At 44.3% G+C, this 18,854-nt stretch overlaps 1 long non-coding RNA gene across 1 annotated transcript in view; it reads right to left on the bottom strand.

Annotated features, from left to right (window-relative positions):
- The window catches only part of LOC112066409 (uncharacterized), a 370,823-nt gene that overhangs the window by 105,640 nt on the left and 246,329 nt on the right, over nucleotides 1-18,854 (bottom strand). Inside the window, exon 3 of the long non-coding RNA XR_003683400.2 lies at nucleotides 2,716-2,869. This is a non-coding gene — a long non-coding RNA (uncharacterized lncRNA). The remainder of the gene's footprint in view (nucleotides 1-2,715; nucleotides 2,870-18,854) is intronic.

Raw genomic sequence — 18,854 nt, forward strand, 5'->3', positions numbered from 1 at the left:
GGCCAGCACGTCCGGAGCCTGCGCTCCGCCTCGGGAGGGGCCGCGGCAGAGGGAGGCCCGCATACCACAAAAAAAAAAAAAAAAAAAAAAAAAAATTCCTGGATGTTGGTAATCATATCCCATGGCACACTGGGCTAGCTTTTGGAATACTGAAGCTAGAAAAAACAGTGAGGTATAAATTGGACCAGCTCTAAAGCCTGCAAGCTGCGTGCTGGGTAAATCACCTTACTTTTCTGATTCTCTGTGTCTGTAAGTGTACGAAGTAGTTGTGATCTAGGATCTTTTCTATTCCTAAAAATCTTTGAGTAGGACTATTGACCTTGACGGGTCCCTCCATTTTTAAGAGCATACGATTAGAAGAGTAGGCTATATGTCCCTAAATATCGGCCGCTGACATTTGTGCGTGTGTGTTTGGTTGCGGGGAGGGGAGGTGGTACCGGGAAGAGTGTGTTACTGATCAGAAGGGGCAGAGAAGGGGCGTAATACATGTTGATTATCTATCAGACCGAGAATATGTGTGTCACTCTTCATATATTATATATATTCCCACAAAAACCCTGTCAGAATTGAGTTCTGAGCTCTGCTTTCCCCATAAGGAAATTAAGGTTGAGAGATGTTAAGTAACCTGGATAAAGTCCCCAGAGGGAAAGCTGTTTTTTTTTTCTCTTCCTCTGTGCTGCCCCTTCCTCAATCCAGCCTCTCATCGGCTAGTGCCTGGATTATGCGTTCCATCGCGGTGACTGAGGACCTCCCAGCCTGCTCCCCTCCAGTCCAGCCTCGGTGATGTTGGGAATAAGACCATTTTATCTCCCTTCAGGAGCCTAGACTAGCCCTGAGGGAAAAATCCAAGCTTCTTAGCACAGTTTCCAAGGCCCCAGATGATCTGTCTCCCACCTACCTCTCCAGCTGCATTGTCACTTTCATCCTTTCATCTGTATTTATTGGGCACCTTCCTCAACCCGGGCATTTTGCTGGGCTGCCTCCATAAAGGTACGAGGTGGTGCTGCCCCTTACTTATAATGTAGCAGGGTTAGACATACCATAATCAACTGACCACACCGATACCTGTCCTGATCTCTCTGTCTGTCTCTCTCTCTCTCTAACTATCACCTAACTATCATCATCATCATCACCTATTAACAATAACTAACATTTATGAAGCACTAATGATCAAGGAACTACTTTAATCACTTTAACTGTATTTTTTTCACTTAAACCTTCCAACAAGCCTATGAGATAGGCATTTTTGTTTCCATCTGCCAGGTAAGAAAACTGCCTCAGAGACAGTTTAAATGTCTTGCCCAAGGTCACACAGCTAGGAAGTGGGAAGGCCAGGATCTGTGCCCAGGGAGTGGCCTGGACTCTTCACAACCTGCTGCTACTCCGGTCATGGTTACAGATGGTGGTAGGTACCACAGAAGAAAGGCTTGGGCTACGATCAGTGTGCAGCTAGTGATGGGCAGCCTGAGGAAACAGTTTTAAAAAGTGATTTTTTTTCACCCAACTGCCCTCATTCCCTCCACCCATCATGCACACTGGCCTCCAACAGAGATGAACCCCTTGCTGCTCTTTGCTCTCTACAGCCTTCCCATCATTCTGGAGGCTGTTTCCTCTGTGCAGAAGGCCTGCTCCTCGTCATCAGCCTAACATCTGCTCATTCACTCATTTGCCAAGCAACCGTTGGACCTGCTGTTGTGTCAGACTGCTAGAGTCCGTGTCTACAGAGATAAACGGACACGAACTCTGCCCTCTGGGGCTCACCATCTGGAGGGGAGATGCACAGAAAGAAAAGAGAAATACAGCCTGCCTATTCCGTAGGACATTTACGCCATTTTAATAACAAAAATACTATATAGAGTGTGTATTTTTAAGCCTAAGATCAGTTTTTACTTGTTACCAGATCAACAACCTGAAATCTCCTAGTGACTTTTTTCCCCAGTGCAATAAATTCTGTCTTCCCCTCCCGTCCCTCTTTCCCCTTTCTCCCTTCCTCCCTCCCTCCTTCCTTCCTAATCATCCCTTGGAGGTGATGTGAACACCTCCTTGGCTTTCTCCATGTCAGGCACTGCGCCTGTTCATCACCCTTCAAAACAAGGTTGAGGAGGGTCCTCTTCTTTCTGCTTCCACTGTCTCCTGGGAGAACCGGTCATGAGGCCACAGTGGGAAGGTCTGCTGTCCGCCTCTACTGTAGACTATTCACTCCCCGGGGGCAGGGACTCTGTATGTAGAGTTTGATACAGTGCCTGCATAATGCAGTAGATGTAGGTACTCAGTAAATATTCATTCTATGTGTAAATAAATTAAATTCAGGAAGAAACCACAATGGAAAATATGCAGACAAAAAGGGCTTGATTACAAAACTCTTAAGTCTCTTGCAACCTGAAATTCTATGAGATGTAAATTCTCTGGTTACTTATGCCAGGCAGCCTGCAAACCTAATTTCCCTCTGCATAGTCTGTCTCTTGTGATAGCAGGCATCGGACACATCTCTTTACTTAAGACTTATGTAGAGTCTCTGATTTTGGCAAAGATTCTTTATTGCCTTGATCTTCCAAAGTATTAGAACCTCTGATTTTTAGCTGAGCACATGACCACCCAGAGTGAAATCTGTATCTCTTAGACTCTCTTCCAGCCAAATGCAGCCAATAGGAAGTTAGGACCCACGCTACGTGACATTTTCACTTCTGTCTTTAAAAACAGGCGACATTCCCCTACCTCAGTCCTCCTGGCTGGAACATCCATCCACCCATGTGGTCAAGTATTCATTCAGACAAGGGCCATGCCCGAGGGATGGTGGAGCAACAAGACAGGAACTGGAGTCTCCGGCAGCTTGGAATCCTTACTGATCTTGGAACGCTCACCTCCAGACCTAAAGGGAAGAGAGACAAAATAGACCTCAATCTTGTGTGAAATGCTGTTATGTGGGAACTCTGTTACATGCAGCCACATCTAGTATTGACCAGTACGCTGATCTTCGTTTGAGAGAAACACAGATTGTCAGAGGCATATGGGACTTTAGAATTAATCTAATCCAGTGTTTCTTAACCTTTTTGGAGTCAAGAATATTTTAAAATTTGATGGAAGCTCACTATTATAAAATAACATAAAATGCATGTCCATAGTAGACCATGGCCCTCTCCTGGTTAAGCATTCCTAGTTTGGTTGTAAACTTTCATTTTAACTACAAGCAAGCTGTGGTGCAGAAAGGCCCTAAAATTTGCAGATAGTCCCACGGGTAATTGGACCGGTATCCCTGATTTATTACCCCCAAGCTGGTGCTTTTTCCTCCAAAAGACACTGTGTAGTTTCCCTGGGCAATGCTCCAGTGATGGCTATCTGATGGGGCTTCAGCGATATTTTAGGTTTCTTGGTAAATATTGATGACTTAGCTTTCTTTATTTATTCATTCATTCATTCAATCATTTATCCACTTTAGAAGCAATTATTGAGCACCTTCCAGGGTTAGGCACAGGACAATGCCCTGTTATACTACAGTGAACAAAACACAGATATTACTCCTATTATTATGGGGCTTACACCCAATGGATGAGTCAGATGTTAAACAAGTCAAAACACAAATGCTTTTATAATAACAAATTGGGGTAAGCACTATGAAAGAAGTAAATGGGATGGTAGCAGAGAATAATAAATAAGGGGATCTGCTGGCAATGTCAATTTTGTGGAGTTGACATTTAAGCTGAAATGAAAGATGAGAAGAAACTGGACATGTGGAGAGTAAAGGAAAGGGTATTCCAGGCAGAGGGAACAACCTATGCAAAGATCTTGAGAAGGAGGAAGTTAGACTATTAAAGAGCTGGAAGAAAGCTCACTATGGTGGGCTTACCTACCTAAGGAAGAAACTGAGATGTAGGTCAGGGCAAGATGGTACAGTCCCAAGTGGACCCTTGATGGCCTCTTAGCAAATCTGGGCTTTCATTTTAATTACAATAAGAAGCCATAGGAAGCTTTTCAAGAGACAGCCTTTATCACTTCTTCCAGAAGGAGAAGTGATGTGATTCTAGGTTTTCAAAAGACCACTGTGGTTGCTTTGTGACAATGAATCGGGATGGTAGATAAGAGTAGACACAGGGTGGCATTTGAGAGGATATCGTCGTAGCCCATGTCACTCATAGGTTGCACAGATGGATTTGAAATGTATTTTAGGCGTAGGAGGTACTTTGGCTTGGTGGGGGACTGGCTGCAGAGTGTGAGAGGAGAGCCAACAAGTCTCTTGCAAATCTTAAAGGATTCCTCTATGGAATTCTCCAGCAAAGCGATGAGCCCAGATATATTTTAAAGTTGATGAAAGATCCTTGTCAACAGCTAGTGACCTGCTCACAGACCTTTCCTGGGATGCCAAAGCAAAACAAGGTTAAAATCCAGATTGTTTCAGCAGCCTAGATGCCATTTCTTAACAGAAAGGGTGGAAGTTGCACATTCAGAATAAGGTCAGAGAGAATTTATTTCATTTTTAAAAATAAATTACCACAAATAACTCATTGATTTGATTTGGAAGAGAATAAGATGTGTGCTACAGTTCTGGGGTTATGCTTATATGAACTGACTGAAAAGGTAGAAATTTAGAACTTCAATTATAAAAGATTTTGGAAAACATTTTCATTTAATGACTCATTATAATTATGTTTCTATGGCAATAACTTGGCATTTAGAATCCAAAATAGGCAACAGTTGATCACTCATCTACCTTAAAGCAACAAGTGGATGAATATGGTGAAGATTCTCTGTCATTACCTCTTTTTCAGTCAGGAAAGCTGAGTCCTTTCCTGACTGAGTTCATGCCTCAGAAGCTTGCTGGAAAATCAAAGCACCCTTCACCTCCCCCCACCCTCACTCCAGCAGGACAGAGAGGGAAACAAACACTGAGCACATTGTAATGCCAAGTAATTTCTTATATGTTAATTAATGTTAATTTCCACAACAACCTGGGTAGGTTTTAGTATCTCTACTTCATGTCTGAGGAAAAAGAGGTCAAAGGAAAAACCAGTGGAAGTGTCCACAGAAGAAGAAAGTAGGGTCGAATCTCTAAAACCCATGCATTGGGTCATGTCACTCTCATGCAGACTCCCAGTTTAAAACTCATTTCTCAAGTGTTTCCCAGTTCTAGAAGTGAAAGACCAATACTCAGATATTCTCAGAAAGTCCAGTATTCCCAGCAACACTTGGTTCTTAGTTCTGATAACTTAATACGCTCTATAGTAGAATTACTGGACCCAACTTTTATCAGTTTGTCCATGCCACTTTCTGAGTGACTTTGAAGTTCTTCCCACTGGAAGCTGAGGAAATACTTCTGCATCCCTTGACTTTGGGCTCAGTCATGTGACCTACTTCAGCCAATTAGATAGTAGCATTCATAAGCAAGGAAAGGCTTGAAAGGCATTGCAGGATTCTATTTGCCCTCTTGTGCTTCTACTGTTACCTGAGAAGAACACGTCCAGGGTTAAGCACTGCCCCTCGGCCTGGGTCCCGGAATAAACCCAGGCAGCGCAGACCTTAGCTGAGACTTGCAGCAAGAAGCCAAGCCCAGCTGACTCACAGCCCGAAGCAGCACCACCCAACCCAGCACAGCCAAGATCAACCAATTCTCCTTTGACCTGCGGACCCATGAGCAAGTAAGTGGTTGTGGTTGTATGGCTTTGAGTTTTGGGGTGGCTTACTATACACCATTTGGGGGACAATGATTGATTATCTTATGATAGTGGCTTTCACCTTCTGGATGTTCTGCTTCGTAAAATGTAGTCAGCAAATACTATGTGAGCATGGGCTATGTAAAAATCAATACGAAGTTCAAACAGTGGCTTTGGGAAATTCAGAGATTAAAGCACAAGTTTCCTTCAAGAGAGCTCAGAGTCTAAGGAGAGAAGAGAGGGCAAAAGGTACCAAACACACAGGGTAAATAAATGGGGGACTTCCCTAGTGGCGCAGTGGTTAAGAATCCGCCTGCCAATGCAGGGGACACGGGTTCGAGCCCTGGTCTGGGAAGATCCCACATGCCACGGAGCAACTAAGCCCGTGCACCACAACTACTGAGCCTGCACTGTAGAGCCCACAAGCCACAACTACTGAGCCCACATGCCACAACTACTGAAGCCGGCGCGCCCAGAGCCCGAGCTCCGCCAACAAGAGAAGCCACTGGAATGAGAAGCCCGCGCACCGCAACAGAGTAGCCCCCACTCGCTGCAACCAGAGAAAAGCCCGCACGCAGCAACAAAGACCCAACGCAGCCAAAAATAAATAAATTAATTGAAAAAAAAAAAAAAGCGGGAATGGGGAGGAGCCACTGGATATGGGTTCAGTATAGAACTTATCCAGCTTCAAGGATCCAAATTAGAGGAAGGCGCCAATTTAAAAAGCTGATCCAGATATGCAGTCAGTGGCAGAATGTTTAAGCAGGCTACCTGGCCAAGGGAGCAATACTGTTACCAAACGCAAGTCCGTATGCTCAACGCACAGCGAGGCCAAACAATACCAAAACCTCGGAGGCTGGAGCAGAGAAAGGTTTATTGCATGGGCCATGCGAGGAGACAGGTGGCTCATGCCTTAAAAACCCCAAACTCCCTGAAGGCTTTCAGCAAAGCCCTTTTATAGGAAAGGTGAGGGAGGAGCGTGATTAGTTGCAAACTTCTTGGTGTCAGATCCTTTGTTTTTGCAACTGGTCAGGTCAAGGTCAGGTCACGATGTTCCTGTAAACCTCCATCAAAACAGTGTTATTCTCTGTTCTGCAACTTTTTATCTAAAGGTGTAATACTCTTAAAGGTCGCAGGCTTGAGAATTATACAAGAAAGGGAAGGGGAGGCTTTAAGCTCTGTCTCCATGCCTCCTGGCGGCTTTTAACCCTTACCAAACCCTGTAAGCAAAGCGACATCGTTACCCCTCATTTTACTTGTTTAACGTTCCAAGGACCGACTCTTGCCCTCCGGGGTCCAGGCCCTGGCTAAGGGTGGGGGGGGTCCCCGCACGGCCAGTCACCCTGCCTGGGAGCGCTCGTTCAGCACCAGGTCTGCGTGCTCCCGCCAGTGCTAGGCCTGCTGAAGGGGCAGGTCTCAACTGGTGGCACCCTCGGGGCCAGCTCCCCAGACCCTGCCCAGCTGCCATCACTGAGGGAGCCGGGCGCCCAGGACCCAGCCAGCCCTCAGGCTCCCCTGGCTGCACAAACGGGGGGGGGGGGGGCGGGGGGAGGGCCGGGTCCGCAGACCACGACCCAGGGAGACCACCTTCGTGGGGACCACCCACCGTGACGCTGACCCGTGTCTGAGCGCCCCTCCCCTGTTACAATACTAGACATTCCATAGGGCGGTACTAATGGGTTTGTGTTTTAAGATAGTTAATGAAAACTGACTCCATTCCAGGTTTCCTTCTGAGAACCTTCTAACATTACCAGTTTAGCCCCTTGAGGTAAGTACAATTATTCCTTTCCATTTCCTAGATTAAGCAACTGGGGCTTAAAAAGAGTAAGTAATTTGTTCCAAATCGCACGTCTAATGAGTTGTGGAACAGGGATGAAACACTGCGGTACCGGGCCTCCAGGCCTCCAAGCGGGCCCTCGGGTCTCCTGCCCCCAGGACTTACCCGGGTACAGTCTCCCCCTGCTTGTACCAGGCTTGGTCTGTGTGAGAAACGGGATACTGCAAAAGGGACGTCAGGGTACAGACGAGACTTGCATTTCAGTCTTGCGTTCTTTCTCTCGGACTGTAACAGGGGCAGGGCGGGCGCGCGGCCCTTAGGCCCCGGCACTCAGCGCTCGAGTGTTATCGCCAGACCGTTATCGCGAGACCGTTATCGCGAGACCCGATAGGGTCCCGCTCCAACAACAGTCAGCCTGGCAGTGGTCCTCGTGGCAGAGGTTGCAGTGAGATGCAGATCGTGGCCTTCTCCCCGGGGTCCTCCCAGGCCCCCCATCCTTGGGACGCGCAGGGTCAGGTGGAGCCGCGGCCACGCCCTTGCCCCCGTTCATGCACTCTAGTGCATCTGGGACGTGCGGTGGGGGGGGGGGGGGCGGGGGGAGGGCCGGGTCCGCAGACCACGACCCAGGGAGACCACCTTCGTGGGGACCACCCACCGTGACGCTGACCCGTGTCTGAGCGCCCCTCCCCTGTTACAATACTAGACATTCCATAGGGCGGTACTAATGGGTTTGTGTTTTAAGATAGTTAATGAAAACTGACTCCATTCCAGGTTTCCTTCTGAGAACCTTCTAACATTACCAGTTTAGCCCCTTGAGGTAAGTACAATTATTCCTTTCCATTTCCTAGATTAAGCAACTGGGGCTTAAAAAGAGTAAGTAATTTGTTCCAAATCGCACGTCTAATGAGTTGTGGAACAGGGATGAAACACTGCGGTACCGGGCCTCCAGGCCTCCAAGCGGGCCCTCGGGTCTCCTGCCCCCAGGACTTACCCGGGTACAGTCTCCCCCTGCTTGTACCAGGCTTGGTCTGTGTGAGAAACGGGATACTGCAAAAGGGACGTCAGGGTACAGACGAGACTTGCATTTCAGTCTTGCGTTCTTTCTCTCGGACTGTAACAGGGGCAGGGCGGGCGCGCGGCCCTTAGGCCCCGGCACTCAGCGCTCGAGTGTTATCGCGAGACCGTTATCGCGAGACCGTTATCGCGAGACCCGATAGGGTCCCGCTCCAACAACAGTCAGCCTGGCAGTGGTCCTCGTGGCAGAGGTTGCAGTGAGATGCAGATCGTGGCCTTCTCCCCGGGGTCCTCCCAGGCCCCCCATCCTTGGGACGCGCAGGTGAGCTGGGGGGGCCCGGGGACAGGCTGAGGGCTGTGTCCTGCAGAGCTCCAGAGCCCTCGCCACGGCCGCCCACTGGCCGGGCCCAGGCCTTGAAGCAGCAGCAAACCCCTCCCCCATCCCCACCCCCGCGACCTAATGGCGGCGGTGGTCTCCATGGGTCGCGGTCTGCTCAGGCCTCAGCAGGTGGAGTATATGGACACTTATTAAGGTAACAGCTTAACCCAGCTTCAGTCTCTCCATTCAAGTTTCAAACCTTGGTCCGGCTTAGAACAGTTGTCCAACCCTAGGAGGTGGCCAGAGGTCAGGGTTAAATTGCGAGGACATTGCACGTCGTGCCTGCAGGTCCACCTCTGTGATTGGGGCCATTCTCAAAGAAGGGCAATTGTGGTGAGCTGCGGAGTAACCTGATTGGTATTCGCTGCAACACATATTCCTATTGACCCTATGCAGACGATTCTCTCCAGGTTAAATGAAAAGCCTGAGGGCTGGCTGGCTAGATTCACCCAGCTAAGCCACTTCCGAATTCCTGACCCACAGAAAAATGGGGGAATAAAATTTGTTGCTTTAGGCCACTTATGCAGCAACAGATAATGCAAATGGCTACTTTTTCCAAAGCCCCTAGGGTGTGATACTGCTTTAACAGTTTATAATAATAGTTTTTTAAAAATAAATATTTCTGTCACCTTTACAGTTTATAAACAGCTTCCTCACTTATGCTCTTCTAATACAGGAATCCATTCTCTTTACTTCACAAGGTGCTGACTCATTTCAGGTTTGTAAAATTTCCAGTGGCTAACTTTTTGCCTGATATTCAGCATAGGATAGCAAAAAAAAAAATGTGGGCATTGGAATCAGACAGACTGGATTATCTTAACTGAGATAAAGATTATATACAGGTAAATAAACAGATTTATAAAGGTACGGTTCAATGAGTTTTGACAAAGGCATTCTCCGATACAACATGAAACACCAATAAAAATAAGGAGCATTTCTGTCACCCTAGAAAGTTCTCCAAAACCCATCCTATGCAATCTCCACTACCCTAGAGACAACCAGGGTTCTGATTTCAGTCACCAAAGATTAGTTTTGCCTTCTTTGAACAAATGAATTTTACAGTATGTGTTATATATGATTACTTTCACTCAGTAGAATGTTCTTAAAATTCATTCATGTTGCTGTGGATAACAATACGTTATAACATTTATTGCTAATTAGTACTTTGTTTAATTAATATAATGCAATATATTATAATATACTGCATTCTTCTGTTGATGGGTTGTTTCCAGACTGGGGCTATTAAATTAAGCTCTTATAAACATTTTGGATAAGTCTTTTCTTAGACATATCTTCGTTTATCTTGGGTAAAATACCTATGAATGGATTTGCTAAATCATAGGGGAGATGTATAACTTTGTAAGAAACTGCCAAACTGTTTTTCCAAAGCATTCGTATTATTACATTCCCACCAGCCATGTATGAGGGTTCTGGTGGCATTACATCCTAGCCAACATTTGGGGTTATTGTTTAAATTTTAGTCATTCTAGTAGATATGTAGTGGTATTTCATTGTGGTTTTAATTGGGTTTTACTTGATGTCAAAGGATGCTGAGCTCTTTCTTAAGCTCACTGCCCATTTTTATACTTCTTTTGTGAGGTGTCTTTTCAAGTCTTTTGTCTGCTTTTATAACATTTAAAAATTATTGACTTATAGGGATTAGTTTTTATTATGGACATGAGTCTTTTGTCAGATATATGCACTGTGAATAACCTCTCTCAGTCTGTGGTGTGCCTTTTCCTTTTCTTAACAGGCTTGTTTTTGTTTTTTATTGTTTATTTGTTTTTAATGACTAGGGGTCTTTAATATTGATAAAGTCCAATTTTTCTCTTGGGGTTATTTTTGTGTCTTTTCTAAGAAATCTTAGCCATGCTAAAGTTTGAATATATTTTTTCTTCTATTTTTTCTATGAATATGTTTCTTCTTTAAGAAAAAGAAGAGGACTTCCCTGGTGGTGCAGTGGTTGGGAATCCGCCCGCCAGTTCATGGGACACGGGTTTGAGCCCTGGTCCGGGAAGATCCCACATGCCACAGAGCAGCTAAGCCCGTGTGCAACGGCTGCTGAGCCTGCACGCCTGGAGTCCATGCTCCACAACAGGAGAGGCCGCCGCAGTGAGAAGCCCGCGCACCCCAACGAAGAGTGGTCCCCGTTCGCCGCAACTAGAGAAAGCCCACGTGCAGCAATGAAGACCCAATGCAGCCAAAAATAAATAAATAAATGAATAAATTTTTAAAAAGAAAAAAGAAAAAGAAGATTTAATAGTATCGGCTTTTACATGTAAGTCCATGATTCATCTTGAATTAATTTTTGTGTTTGATTAGGAAAATATTGGAATTTCTTTTTTTTTCCCATTTGCTGAATAAAATTTTCTTTCTTCATTAAATTTCGGGCATGAATTTTTAAAAAATTAATTGATCCAAATGTCCAAATATGTAGGTCTGTTTCTGGATTCTCTAATTCTGTACTATTGATCTATTTTTCTGTCCTTACGCCAGTACTACACTGTATTGACTGCTGTAGCTTTACAGTAAATCTAGAAATCAGATAGTATAAGAGTTCCAAGTTTTCCTTTTCAAGATTATTTCATTTTCTAGATCCTTTGAATTTTTATATACATTTTGGAATAAAATTTTCAATTTGTAAAAATCTTATGTAACTTTTATTAAATTACGCTTGTAAAGGAATTTATCCGTTTCTTCTAAGTTATGGAATCTATTATCTTTTTAAAATCTTCAAGATCTGTACTGTTATTCTCTCTTCCATTCCAGGGTTTCTTTATATATATCCTGCTTTAGGTTTGCTGGACTTTTGGGGTCTATAGGTTGATATTTTCATCAAATTTGAGACATTTTGGCCATTATTCCTTGAAATATTTTTTCTGCCATATTCTCTCTAGTCTCTCCTTTGGGAACTCCAATCACACATATACTAGACACTTGATATTACCCACATGCACTGAGGCACTTTTCCTTTTTTCAAGTTTTCCCCCAGTATTCTTCAGATTGTAACACTTCTATTGATCTATCTCAAGTTCATAGATTCTTTCTTCTGCCATCTCTAATATATTGTCATTAAATAAATTTTATTTAGGTATTATAATGTTCAGTTTTAGAATTAAAATCATTCCTCTATTTTTAATCATTATGGCTATCTTTTCCTTTACATCTTGAATATATTTATAATAGCTGTTTTAAAGTCCTTATTTGCTAATTCCAGTTACTGCATCATCTACTGACTTATTTTTCTATAAATTATGGGTCCTTTCCCTACTTTGCATATTTAACAATTTTTGAATATATGGTGAACATTTAGAAAGATGCATTGTAGGAAATCTGGATCATATTGTCTTCTTTTAAAGAGTATTACATTCTGCTTGGGGAGGTATTAAGTTATTGGTAGATCCTCTCAACTTTCCAGGCTTGGAAAGTTTTTTACTTTGTTAAGGGCTGGTTTGTTTTCATTTTGTCTATATCCTAGGGATTGATCCTGACTCTAGGAGTTGGTCCTTACTCCTAAATCTTGGCCTTTATGAAGTCTCAACTAAATCCTTGAGGTGCTCAGTGAGCTCTCTCCTCTCTGGCTGGTTTTAAACTCCCATATCTACCAGTTTTCCATGATCTCTGCAATTTCAGCCCATAGAAGCTGTTCTCCGCTAGACTTCGTGGAGTCTCACCTTGTGCACATGCAGTGGGAAGCCCCAGACATATGTCTCAACCTGCCCTCCTTGACGATCTCACCTCTCTGTGCTGAAGTTGGGAAAGTGTCTTAAAGCAGAGAACCAGACCAAACTTGAGGTTGATTCTGCGTGATTTTCTTTTCGTAAGTATCACAGTCATGCTCCTTGATGTCCAAGGCCTGAAAACAATTGCTTTATATATTTTTTAAGTTTTTATCACTGTTTGAAGTAGGAAGGTAAGTTGTACTAGTTCCTCCATTGTGACCAGAGCCAGACTTACTGTGTTGCTGTGTGACATTGAACAAGTTAATTCACCTTCTGTGTTTCAGTTTGTTTATTTACAAATGAAGAGACCATAATACTTAGACCATGATAACAGCTACACTGTTTATTTTGCTTATTCTGAGCCTCCAGTGACCCACACAGTACGTTTCATGTAGAAAGCACTCAACGTATGTTCATTATTTAACTGTATTCATTCATTCAAGAAATGTTACTAAGTGAATACCTACCTCACAGAGATGTTGTTAAGAATAAAGTCAATCATTTATGTAATATCAGTACAAAACTTGGCTCAGAGTAAGGATCCAGGACATTATAGATATTTAAAAGAAATAAAAACTGAAATTAATTCTATTTCTAGGCCCTAGGGTTTACAGATATTCTGTTCAAAAAAAAGAATCAGTAGGATCTTAGGTAAAAAGCATAAACATGCCTTGTGTTAGAACATCACTGAACAGTTTACGAATGCCATCATTGATCTAGAAATGTATGGGGTCAGCCTGTCCTCACTGTTGATCCCGTATCTGGAGCATTCACGAGCCCTGTGTTCCCAGTTTGTTAGGCAGAGCTTTGATGGCTGAATGGCTGGTAGACCAGTGGGTGTTAGGACTTTTGCCCTGGTAGGGTGAGCAGGCTGGCTGAGCTGACTTGGCTGAATCTCTGCAGCACCCCCCGAGGATGGTGTCATTGCCCACACTAATGAGTCTCTGCCCTCGAATAGCTTGTAAACAAGCCATGATTTCTGTCCCAGCGTGAACTACAACTGCGGTGGGGCAGCTGGGAGAGGAGGGAGCAGGAGGAAGCCAGATTTATGAAGCTCCAGGGTGATGTTCAAGCCTCTGTTCTCTGGCAATGCACTGGCCACCTGATTAACAGTTCCTTTTCTACATCCTGCTTTACTTTCCAAAGTGCTTCTTGCACCTGTGACCCCATTTGATCCCCACCGCATCCCCCGAATGGACAAAGGGCATTATTACATGTCTCCATTTTACAGATAGAGAAACAGAGCATGAAAGAGATAACATGATTTAGCCAAGGCCACATAGCTAGAAAATATGAGAGCTGGGTTTGGAATCCCTGTGGCAGAGGGCAAGTATTTTTTCCATTATTTAGAAACAATGGTTTTCCATCTCTTTATCCAAATGGCGGGTCATTGCAACGTGCACTTGAAAAGTGGGCTGGAGGATAGGGATACAGCCGGTCTTTCTATCTCCATACAGAGTCTTAGCACTTCAGAGCTCAATGAGACCTCATATATGCATAGGTCCAGCTACCTTATTCTGTAGATGCTGAAATGTAATCTCAGAATGGTCCAGCCACTCCCTGAAGCCCAACAGCAAGTTCTGAGGGCAACCTGATACACCATTACTCATCTTTCCCTCATACCATGCTGTTTTTGCAAAAGCCTCTTTGGCCTCTGGCTTCACAGAATCAAACAAAACAAGGCCATGACAGCTCTGGGGCCTGGGTAGAGCTCAGGCCGTGACTTCACTAAGAGGCTGTGGATCAGTTTGACAGGTCACCATCAAAGCGAGCCTTTATGAAGAAGGTGCTTTGAGACACCCAAGCAGTACCAGTCAGTACGTGTCTGTTAGTTTCTCCAACCTTAAGCTGAGTCAAGCTGTATTGATTAAAGCCAGTTGGGAAATGAATTACTGAGGCTGATCTATAAGGAAATTCAATCTGGAGATGGAGCAAACTATCATCAGGATTCCTTATTAGGCACTTCGCACCTCGAGCTAAATAAAGCAAACAAACAGACACGCACACAAAGGGCAAACTTTCTCAGGGGATGAAAATGACACTGTGGTTTTGGGGAATACAAGGCCATCTAATACCATAGGAATTGACCATTTTTTAATAAGCAACAAATCGATCCCTCTCTAACAATGCGCCCAAGAAGTGAGAATGAGAAGGGACTCTATTAACAAAGAGGGATGGAGATGAAACTAAGCCCCTAACACAGCCTTTTCAATATCTCTAAGATAGGAGTGTGATCCTGTCAGAAACTGCATTCTACAAAGAATCCAAAACGTTTACCTCATTTAATTAGGAGAAAAGCGTGTGGGGAGAGAGGGAGTCTTCTGGGTTGGGGGGGTGCCAGCAAAGAGATCGAACCCTCTGTTTCAAAACTTGCTTAGCAAAAGCAATTCTAATTGCTGCCTTTGTTCTAAAAGATTAAAGGTAGTTATGTCCCGGTGTACCTCACTTTAATCAATCAATATGTTCCTGAATGGTTATGTGCAAATCAGATTTTTGTAAACCAAATGCAATTTAAAATGCCCTCAGAGAGCTTGTTGTTTCAATGAACCACTTTGGTGAATTCTTTGGTAAGGCCTAAGACAATCCCCTAATATATTGGGTTGGTAGGTTTAAATTTTTTTTTTTTTAGATGGTGCTAAATGTTATTCCTTCTCCCACATTCAGAAGAAAGGGCTTGAAAATAGAATGGAAATAAGATGACTTAATGACACGATATAACAACTAATGGTATATCCTATGATAGGTTAATTTAGTAAATGCTGAGATTACCTCTTGTATTTTCTATGTTTGTGGCTGTGATGTTGAGTGATGCCTAGTGTTTAGCATTGGGAAGATGAGACGCTTAGAAAGAATTAGAAAGGGTTACTTGGAAGGAGTTTGAAGAATTATCTAGTCCAACCTCCAAAACAGAGATTTCTCTTTGCAACCTTCCAGAATGATGACTGTTTTTTTTTTTTTTTTTTTGCGGTACGCGGGCCTCTCACTGTTGTGGCCTCTCCCGTTGCGGAGCAGGCACGAACCCGTGTCCCCTGCATCGGCAGGCGGATTCTCAACCACTGCGCCACCAGGGAAGCCCCAGAATGATGACTATTTAGGCTCTGCCTAGATACTGTTTGAATGTGCTATGATATTCATTCATAAATTTATTTATTAAGTATTTATTGAGCACTAACTATGTGGGGAACTAGGTTCTGGGGAAACGGGGAGAAAACTAGATATAGCACTCACGTTCTATAGAAATTAATTCACCTGGGAGGGTAGATATTCAATAAATAGTAACACAAATAATCGATATATGGTAATTCTGATAGACATTATGACGATTACATATCGGATGCTATGAAAGTGGTCAGGGAAAACTGACGCAGGGAAGTTGCATGTAGTCTAAGACCTAGAGGACGAATAGGGGCTGTGAGACAAAGAAGAGCAATTGGAGGACACGGTGTGTGGGATTGGGACAATTTAACTTGTGGTTTGAAATGGTTATTCTGGCTGCTGTGTGAAAAACGGATTAGAGGGCAAGAATGGAAGCAGATAGGCCCACAGTCGGGGTGAAAGGTGCTGGTGACTTGGGCCAAGGTGCCAGATGTGGGGATGGAGACAAGTAGATGGTCCTGACAAATTACTGGGAATAAGACCAATAGGATGGGGTGATTGGCTGTACATGGGGGTAAATGAAAGCAGAGAGTCAAGGATGATCTCTGCATTTCTGAGTTGGGCAAATGGAAAGATGTTGATACCATCTACTGAAACTGAGAGCGTTGGCAGAAGAGCAGACTGAGGAGAAGAGATTTCGTGCAATCAATTCTGGGCATGTCGAGCTAGAGAGGTGCCATCAGCGGAGATGTCAAGCAGGCAGTTTAGTAACTGAGTCTGGGACTCGACTTACACCCGTGTGGCAGCCTACGATCACCCTGCAGCAATGCCAGCGCACAACAGCCCCTCAGTACTGGCTAGGGGTTCAAGGACACAGCTTCCATTTCTAAGGAAACAGAGTCCTAGAGGGACTGATATACCAGGCCAGCAGCCAAAACTATAACTGGAACATAAGACCTAGACGTAGACAGTGATTTGAGTGATGAGCATGAATTGGAATTGCTTTGATGAGCGTGCAGACCCAGGTCATAGGAAAGCAGCAGGGCTCAATTATTAGTGTTACCACTCAATATTTACGGCTTTTCGTGGATAACTGAGGTAATAAAAGCAGTAGCCAGGAGATTCTTTTGACCTTTGATGCCAGCCAGCATTGTGTTAGGAGGCAATATGCTCTCAAGCTCATCAGGAGTAACTTCTACAAAATGTTTAAACCCCCTTTGGTCACCATAGAGACGCATGCACCATACCAGGCAGGTGCAACATTTGACAGAAACTCTCACATATTAGGCAGCTAGTGCCTTTGTCCGGAGAGATGAGAAAAGTGAGGTAGGGTTGAATTCTGTCTTGTTTATTATCTCTCCAAATTCCGCTGTGTATGTCTTGATGTGTCTTCTGGTAACCTTATCTCCTTCCTCTGGGTTCTTGATATACCAAGGTCTAAGTCAGCAGCTCATCAGAAAGGAGCCTTGGTATTGGTCCATCTCTTCCAGTTGCATATGACAGAGCTCCACCTAAAAAAAGCTTTACCATTTGATCGGGCTTAGGAATAGACCCACAGACACAAGCTGGGCAAATGAGAGTCAGTCCTGGGACTGCATCAATTGGGAAGGAAATGCCCTACTTCCTCTAGACAGCTGATGTTATAGAACCTAAGCCTGGAACTTCTAGTGGCACTTTTGCCACACATCAAGAGAGAGTGCCTGATAGTGAATCCGGTGCAGAGAAGTGCAGAGACCTGGACGTGGGGGTGAGGGAAAGCAAAGCGTCAATGGAAAGAGAACTTATCTGATGACATCATTTGCAACCCTTGATTTAACTGTTTCTCAAGTGCATCTACTCTTGGTTTTCAGTTTACTACATAGGCCCATATATTCTATTTTCTGTCTACCCAAGTTTGGGTTGGCAGTTTTGTCACTTGAAACCGAAAAACTTCTGGCCAATTCACACCTGTGATTTGGTTGCTCTTACTTTAGTCACGTGCCCATCCCTCGGGGCTCTCCTCATCTGGTTTCCAGGGGATGGAATAAATAGATCACATGGTCACACTGAAGCTTGGAGGCGGAGAAGGATGGGTTACTTTGATTGACATTCCCAAACAGAATGACATGGGAAAGGAGAAGGGCAGTGTAAGAGGAAAGGTGCTATTACCGGGATGTTGGTAATTACGGCATATAGAACAGATGCTCTTCCCTAATCAGGGTGCCTCTGTGTGCAGGAACAAGGGATTCTTCTCAAACAGTGTGCTTCCTCCCTAGAGATGGGAATACCAAGATTATGCAGGCTATCTGGATCAAAGGGAACACAGGGTGTACTACTCAACAGTGAAAGATTTTTCCAGGTGCCACAGTCCCTCTTTGGAGGATATAAATTATGGGAAATTTTGTTTAGGTAGATCTGAAACATCTAAGGCAGACTTTTTTGTGTTAGAGGTCTGATCTCCAGAAAGAAGGACCCCATACAAACATATGTGCATAGTCCCTTCAAAGTTGCACAGCAATCTAAACTGAGCCCCAAATCCAGAGATATACTAACTGAATATATGAGTTTTGCTAGACCGCCATAGAACTCTTCCACTGGAGGCAGGATTGGCTCTTGAGGCTGGTGCCTGGACTGCATGTTTACTGTGAGGGAAGTGGTCCATGGCCATTGCTGTGGAGGAGAAAAGGAAGGCGGAGACTGGCAGCCAGATACTACTTGGCAGAAGAAACAGGGAACCAGCATCTCAGAGTCCAAAAATACATACATTTCATGCTTTGGGGGTCCCATGGACTGGTGATCTGCCCCATTGTGGTTGGCCTTTGTACATTGTTCATTGTGAAGAATGCAAAAAATAATATCCATTGTAGAAAAGCCGGCACTGAAGTCAAGTTCTCCTATGTGTCGTGTCTCCCTTCCTTTCTGCCACTTGTATTTTATCACATCTTACCAGAGCTATTTCTGTCTATGGGGAGTTAGCAGGAAGATCACATATTGTACAGAGAGCGGGGTGTTAAATTTATGCAAAGGGAAGGAATGTGTCATGGCAAAAATTATTTATTGCATGGCGTCTCCCCTGAGCGTTAGTCTCTTGTTAGAGGTTTAAGGACAGCAGCTCTATATGTGTCTCATGGCAGAGCCACACTGCTGCCTGCCTCCTGCTGTCGGCGCTCAGAGCATTTATGTAAAGTCGTGATGCAAACCTGCCACCTTTAGGAGGCATGATCTGGTCCAACACAAAGTGT

Source organism: Physeter macrocephalus, chromosome 15 (assembly GCF_002837175.3).
Source record: "Physeter macrocephalus isolate SW-GA chromosome 15, ASM283717v5, whole genome shotgun sequence".
Classification (NCBI taxonomy): domain Eukaryota; kingdom Metazoa; phylum Chordata; class Mammalia; order Artiodactyla; family Physeteridae; genus Physeter; species Physeter macrocephalus.